Source organism: Microcebus murinus, chromosome 6, assembly GCF_040939455.1.
Source record: "Microcebus murinus isolate Inina chromosome 6, M.murinus_Inina_mat1.0, whole genome shotgun sequence".
In the NCBI taxonomy this organism is placed as follows: Eukaryota; Metazoa; Chordata; class Mammalia; order Primates; family Cheirogaleidae; genus Microcebus; species Microcebus murinus.
The window spans coordinates 104284339-104292493 of record NC_134109.1 but is presented as its reverse complement, the minus strand read 5'-3'; the positions used below and the strand labels follow the sequence as shown (position 1 = coordinate 104292493).

The 8155-nt window shown below is 38.4% G+C and overlaps 1 pseudogene; it reads left to right on the top strand.

Moving 5' to 3' along the window:
• Positions 1-1541: 1541 nt before the first annotated feature.
• On the top strand, positions 1542-2675 carry LOC105873452 (U5 small nuclear ribonucleoprotein 40 kDa protein pseudogene; annotated as a pseudogene).
• Positions 2676-8155: the final 5480 nt, after the last annotated feature.

The window sequence follows — 8155 nt, the reverse complement described above, 5'->3', positions numbered from 1 at the left end:
AATAAATAAATAAATAAAATAAAGAGCATCTACAACAAAACCTACAGATAATGTTGATTTAATGGTGAAAGACTGAATGCTTTTTCCTTAGGATCAAGTTTGAACAAGGATACCACCTCTCATCACTCCTATTAAATAGTGCTAGTAATCCTAGCCAGCACAATAAGGTAAGAAAATGAAATAAAAAGCATATAGATGACAAGGTAGAAATAAAACTGTCTCTATTAGAAGATCACATGATTGTCTATATAGAAAATACCAAGAAGTCTAAAAAAAAGCAAACATCTTAGAATTAACAAGTGAGTTCAGAAAGTTTTGAGATATAAGATCAACACACAAAAATCCATCATATTTCTATATAAAACAATAAACATGGAAACTAAAACTAAAAACATAATAGCATTTATAATTTCTCAAAAAAGAGAAATACCTAGCTATAAGTCTAACAAAATATGTGCAAGATATGTATGCCAACAATTGCAAAAGAGTTCTCATGTTTCTTTGACTTTCATGGCTTTGACACTTTTAAAGATTACAGGGCAGATATCTTGTAGAATTTCAGTCAATTTGGGTTTGTCTGATGATTCATCATTATTAGATTCAGGTGATGCATCTTTGTCAGGAATGTCACAAAAGTGGGGTCTACGTTTTTCTCATTGCATGCTCTCAGGTTTCAGGGTTTCAACTTATCCCATTACCAATCATGTTCACTTTGATTATTTGAATAAGGTCTGGTCTCTCAGGCTTTTCCACTATAAAGTTATTCTTTTTTGATTTAAAAAAAATTATGTACAGCAAAGTTCACTTTTTCTTGGTGCACAATTCTTTGAGTTTTGACATATATACACAACAATGCAACCACCACTGTAATCAAGATACAGAACAGTTCCATCACCCCAGAAAATTTTCCTTCATACTACCCCTTTGAGTCAAGCCCTCCCCCTCCCCTAACACCAAACAACCACCAATCTGTTCTCCATCCCTACAGTTTTGCCTTTTCCATAGTGACTTTATGCTTTAGAGGATAATGTCATATAGCTAAAGTATGTATGTAAAATCATACAATATATAGCAAAGCTATGCTATTGTTCCTTGCAATTAATAAATATTTATGGAAAAGTAATTTTAAACTATGAAAATATCCTATTCATCATCGAACTTTCCATCTATTTGCCTATGTATATCAGTATGGACTCATAGTTTCCTGTATAATTCATTGGTCATAATCTATTACTATCATTACATATTTTGATCCTCAAATTGTCCCCAATTTGGCTAGTGGGAGTTCCTTCAAGTTTGCTTCTATTTGCTTTTGACATATCCCATCACTTTTTTTTTAATCTTTAATTTTTAATTATTATGGGTATGTAATAGTCATATATATTTACGGGGTACCATGTGATTTTTTGACACAGTAATACAATGTGTAATAATCAAATCAGGATAATTGGGGTATCCATTACCTCAAACACTTCTCATTTCTTTGTGTTTGGAATATTCCAATTCCACTCTTAGCTTTTAAAAGCATACACAGGGAAGTTATGGAGGAAGAACTAAGTCGGAACCAATCGAGTGGTGCCCGCGGGTGTCTGCGGGTCCGTGGGGCGCTGAAGAGAGCGTTTACCACCCTGATAGAACAGCAGAAGCCTACGGGCTGGAGTTGCCACTGGTCCCAGTTAAGCGGCAGCGGCCTGAGTTGCTGCTGGGAGCCGAGGGGTGGCCCGGGGGCAGCAGGGGACGCGGGGAGCTCTGCTCCCAGCGGGGCCTCCAAGGTGTTCCTCCCTTCAAGCCCCAATCATGCTGCTGGCAGGACATGAAGGGGAATATACTGCTGCAAGCTTCACCCCAATGGATCCACCTTAGCACCTGCAGGATCTGACCGACCGATACTGTTGTGGAATGTCTACGGTGACTGCGATAACTATGCCACATTGAAGGGACACAGTGGAGCGGTGATGGAACTGCATTGTGACACAGAGGCAGGCAGTATGCCCTTCTCAGCATCCACGGATAAAACTGTGGCAGTGTGGGACAGTGAAACAGGCGAGAGAGGGAAAAGGCTAAAGGGACAGGCTTCCTTCCTGAGCTCCTGTTAGCCAGCTAGGAGGGGCCCCCAGCTTGTCCGCACTGGCAGTGATGACCATACAGTTAAGCTTTGGGGCATCCGCAAGAAAGCAGCCATTCAGACATTTCAGAATACACACCAGGTGTTAGCTGTGACCTTCGATGATACAAGCGATCAGATTATTTCTGGTGGAATAGACAACGATATCAAGGTTTGGGACCTGCGCCAAAATAAGCTGACTCACACCATGAGAGGCCATGAGTTTAAGTTCCGAAGGCTCTTATCTCTTGTCCAGTGCAATGGACGATGCAGTTCGTGTCTGGGTTGTCCGGCCATTTGCCCCCAAGGAGAGGTGTTGAAGATACTTCAAGGAAACGTACACAACTTTGAAAAGACTCTTCTGAGACGTTCTTGGTCACCCCATGGAAGCAAAACAGCAGCTGGCTCAGCTGACAGGTTGGTGTAAGTGTGGGATGCCACCAGCAGGAGAGTGCTGCATAAGCTGCCCGGCCACGCGGGCTCCAGCAGTGAAGTGGCTTTCCACCCCCACGAGCCGATCCTTCTCTCAGCATCGGGTGACAAGAGACTGTACACGGGTGAGGTTCAGTGAAGACGTGGGCTGGAAGACTACAGGGCTGCCTGACTGTGAGACCTCAGCCGGCACAAGTGGCGTCACGTGTTGCCCAGGCTGGCGTCCTCCCTTGAGATGACCGTCATGAACAAGAAACAGGAGGCAGGCCGGGCGCGGTGGCTCACGCCTGTAATCCTACCTCTCTGGGAGGCCGAGGCGGGCGGATTGCTCAAGGTCAGGAGTTCAAAACCAGCCTGAGCAAGAGCGAGATCCTGTCTCTACTAAAAATAGAAAGAAATTAATTGGCCAACTAATATATACAGAAAAAATTATCTGGGCATGGTGGCGCATGCCTGTAGTCCCAGCTACTTGGGAGGCTGAGGCAGCAGGATTGCTTGAGCCCAGGAGATTGAGGTTGCTGTGAGCTAGGCTGATGCCACGGCACTCACTCTAGCCTGGATAACAGAGCAAGACTCTGCCTCAAAAAAAAAAAAAAAAAAAGAAGAAGAAGAAGAAACAGGAGGCAGTGGCCATATTCCAAAAACGCTTCTATCTCATTTCACCAGGAAGCTCCCCCTGGCCTCTAAAAACCACCTGTCAGATTTCAGGGACCTTTTTCTTTTAATATGTTTTCTTCAAAGGGACAGATATTGGTTGGTTTGTAGTTTCCTGTTTTCTAATCCAGGCCGAAGACAGGGAGTATGACAAATCTGTTGGTTGGGTTTTTTTTTTTTTAATTCAGCACCTGGCTTGTATGACATGTTCTTTCTTTCTTTCTTTTTTTTTTTTTTTTTTTGAGACAGAGTCTCACTTTGTTGCCCAGGCTAGAGTGAGTGCCATGGCGTCAGCCTAGCTCACAGCAACCTCAAACTCCTGGACTCAAACGATCCTCCTGCCTCAGCCTCCTGAGTAGCTGGTACTACAGGCATGCGCCACCATGCCCAGATAATTTTTTCTGTATATATTTTTAGTTGGTCAATTAATTTCTTCCTATTTTTAGTAAAGACCGGGTCTTGCTCAGGCTGGTTTTGAACTCCTGACCTTGAGCAATCCGCCCGCCTCGGCCTCCCAGAGTGCTAGGATTACAGGCGTGAGCCACCACGCCCGGCCGATATGTTCTTTCTGTGTTTCTTTGAGTCATTTTATATTAAAAGCCAAATAGATGTCTTCTTACAAAGAAAAAGAAAAGCATATACAATAATTTACTACTGACTACAGTCACTCTCTTGTGCATTTTATTTAATTATATTTTTGTACTCACTAACCATCCCCATTTTCTCTCCCTCTCCCCACTTCACTTCCCATCCTTTGGTAACCATCGTTCTACTGTCTATCTCTATGCGATCAATTGTTTTAATTTTTAGCTTACACATGTGAGTGAGAACATGTGAAATGTCTTTCTGTGCTTGTCTTATTCCACTTAACATAATGTTCTCCAGTTCCATCCATGTTGTTACAAATAAGAAAACTTCATTTTTTATGGCTGAATAATATTCCATTGTGTAAATGGACATTTTCTTTATCTGTTCATTTGTTGATGGACACTTAGATTAATTTAAAATCTGCCTATTGTGAAAAGTGCTGTAATAAACATGAGAGTACATATATCTTTTTGATATACTTATTTTTTTTCTTTTGGAAATGGGGTTGTTAGGTCATATGGTAGTTCTATTTTTAACTTTTTGAGGAACCTCCATACTATTCTCCATAGTGGCTTACTAATTTCCATTCCCACTAATAGTAGTGATGTAACCAGTGTATGAGGGTTCCCCTTTCTCCACATCCTTGCCAGCATTCGTTATTGCCTGTCTTTTGAATAAAAGCCATCTTAACTAGGGTAAGATGGTGTCTCATTGTAGTTTTGCATTTCTCCGATGACTAATGACATTGAACTTTTTTTCATATTTCCTTTAGCCATTTGTACGTCTTCTTTTGAGAAATGTATATTCAAATATTTTGCCCATTTTTAAACCAGATTATTTGATTTTTTCCTACTGAGTTGTTTGAGCTCCTTATATATTCTAGTTACTAGTCCCTTGTCATATGGGTAGTTTGCAAATATTTTCTCCCATTCTGTAGGTTGTCTCTTCACTTTATTGATTGTTTCCTTTACTGTGCAGAAGTTTTTTATCTTGATGTGATCCTGTTTGTCTATTTTTGCTTTGCTTGCCTGTGGTTTTGAGATATAACTCAAAAAAATCTTTGCCCAGACCAATGTCCTGGTGTGTTTCCCCAATGTTTTCTTTTAGTAGTTTCACAGTTTCAGGTCTTAGATTTAAGTCTTCAATCTATTTTTATTTGATTTTTGTGTATGGCAAGTATAGCCTAGATCCATTCTCCTGCATATGGATAAATAGTTTTCCCAGCAACATTTGTTAAAGAGACTGTCCTTTGCTAAATACATGTTCATGTAACTTTGTCAAAAATTAATTAATTATATGTCTGTGAATCTTCTTCTGGGTTCTCTATTCTGTTCCACTGGTCTATGTGTCTGTTTTTATGCCAGTACCATGCTGTTTGGTTACTACATCTCTGTAGTATAGTTTGAAGTCAGGTAATGTGATTCTTCTAGTTTTATTGTTTCTGCTAAGGATAGCTGTAGCTATTCTGAGTCTTTTGTTGTTCCCTATAAATTTTAGGATTATTTTTCTTATTTCTGTGAAGAATGTCATTGGTATTTTGATAGGGATTGTATTGAATCTATAGACTACTTTGGGTAGTATGGACATTTTCACAATATTAATTCTTCTAATCCATGAGTATGGAATATCCTTCCTTTTGTGTGTGTGTTCTCTTCAATTTCTTTCATCAATATTTTATAGTTTTCATTGTAGAGATCTTACTCTTCTTTGGTTAAGTCTATTCCTCGGTGCTTTATTTTATTTGTAGCTATTGTAAATGGTATTACTTTATTAGTTTCTTTTTCACGTTGTTCACTGTTAGCATATAGAAATGCTACTAATCTTTTTTATGTTGATTTTGTATCCTGAAAATTTACTGAATTTATTTATCAGTTCTAATAGTTTTTTAATGGAGTCTTTGGGTTTCTCTAAATATATAAAAAGATCAATTATCTACAAACAAGGATACTTAACTTCTTCCTTTCCAATTTGGATAATTATTATATCTTCTTCCTTAATTGATCCTTTCATTATTATTATATAATAACCATCTTTGCCTTTTCTTTACAGTTTTTGTCTTGAAATCTAATTCATCTAATATAAATATAGTTACTGCTGCTCTTTTTGGTTTCCATTTGCATGAAATATCTTTTTACATCCTTTATTTTCAGTTTATGTGTGTCTTTATAGGTGAAGTAAGTTTCTTATAGGCAGCCTATAGTCAGATCTTATTTTTTATCCATTCATCAACTCTGTGTCTTTTGATTGGAGAGTTTAGTCCATTACATTCCATGCTATTATTGATAGGTAAGAACTTACAACTGAAATGTTGTTATTTAATTTCTGATTGTTTTATGGTACACTCTTTCTTCATTGCTGTCTTCCTTTGTATAAAAGTGATATTCTCTAGTAGTATATTTTAATTTCTTCCTTTTTATTTTTTGTGTATCTGTTTTTGGTTTTTTGATTTGAGATTACTATGAGGCTTGCAGAAAACATCTTATAATCAATTATTTTAAACCAATGATCAACTCTGATTACAAAAATAAACAAGCAAGCTAAGAGAAAGCCAAAAAACCACAAAAACCTCTATGCTTTAACTCCATCTCCTCTGCTTTTTGACTTTTTGTTGTTTCTATTTATGTCTTTTTATACTATCTCTTTAAAAGTTGTAGTAGTTGTTATTTTTGATATGTTTGTCTTTTATTCTTCCTACTCAAGATATAAGTAGTTTACACACTGAAATTATGGTGATAGAATATTCTGTATTTGTTTGGGTACTTCTGTGGCCAGTGAGTTTTATACCTTCACATGACTTCTTATTGTTTGCTAACATCCTCTTTTTTCTGATTGAAGAACACCCTTTACCATTTCTTGTAGGACAAATCTGGTGTTGACAAAATACCTCAGCTTTTGTTTGCCTCGGAAAGTCTTTATTTCTCCTCTATGTTTAAAGGATATTTTTGGAGGATATAATATTCTAGGATTATTTTTTCCTTCAGCACTTTGAATATATCATGCCAGTCTCTCCTGGTCTATAAGTTTTCCACTGAGAAATCTGCTGCCAGATATTTTGAAGCTTTTTTTATATGTTAGCTTTTCTCTTTCTACTCTTAGAATCCTTTCTCCATCCATAACCTTTGGTAGTTTTTTGTGGGTTTTTTGTTGTTGTTGTTTTTGACACAGGGTCTTGCTCTGTCACCCAGGCTGGAGTGCATGGGAGTTTGATTATTAAATGCCTTGAGGTAGTCTTATTTGGGTTAAATCTGCTTGGTGTCCTATGACCTTCTCGTACCTGAAAGTTGATATCTTTCCCTAGGTTTGGAAAGTCCTCTGTTATTATTTCTGTGAGTAAACTTTCTACTCCAATCTCTCTCTCTACCCCTCTTTAAGGCCAATAACTCTTAGATTTGCTCTTTTGAGGCTATTTTCTAGGTCTTCTAGATGTGTTCATTTTTTTTTTCTTTTTTCTCTTCTGACTCTGTACTTTTATATAGCTGGTCTTCAGGGTCACTAATTCTTTCTTCTGCTCGATCAATGCTGCTGTTGAGAGACTCTTATGTATTTTTCAGTTGGTCAATTGAATTTTTTTAGCTCCATAATTTCTCCTTGACATATTTTTATTATTTCCATCTCTTTGTTAAATTTTTCTGATGGGATTCTGAATTCCTTTTCTGTGTTGTCTTAAATTTCATTGAGTGTCCTTAAAAGAGATCATTTGAATTCTCTGAAGGGTCACATATTTCCATCACTCCAGGGTTGGTCACTGGTGCCTTATTTAGTTCATTTTGGTGAGGACATGTTTTCCTATATGTTCTTTGTTTTTTGGGTTTTTTTTTGAGACAGAGTCTCACTCTGTTGCCCAGGCTAGAGTGAGTGCCGTGGCATCAGCCTAGCTCACAGCAACCTCAAACTCCTGTGCTCAAGCAATCCTGCTGCCTCAGCCTCCCGAGTAGCTGGGACTACAGGCATGCGCCACCATGCCCAGCTAATTTTTTCTATATATATTAGTTGGCCAATTAATTTCTTTCTATTTATATTAGAGACAGGGTCTTGCTCTTGCTCAGCCTGGTTTCAAACTCCTGACCTTGAGCAATCCGCCCGCTTCAGCCTCCCAGAGAGCTAGGATTATAGGCGTGAGCCACCGTGCCCGGCCTTCCTATATGTTCTTGATACTTGTGTGTGTTTGTCATGTCTGAGCATTGAAAAATTAGGTATTTATTCTAATCTTTGCAGTCTTGGCTTGTTTATATCCACCGTTCTTGAGAAGGTTTTCCAGGTATTCAAAGTGTTGTGATTGTTGGTCACTGCAGTAGTACCATCACCAGAGGGTGCCCCAGCCCAGTAACGCTGCGACTCTTGCAGACTCCTGGTGGTACTGCCTTGGTGGGCTTGAGT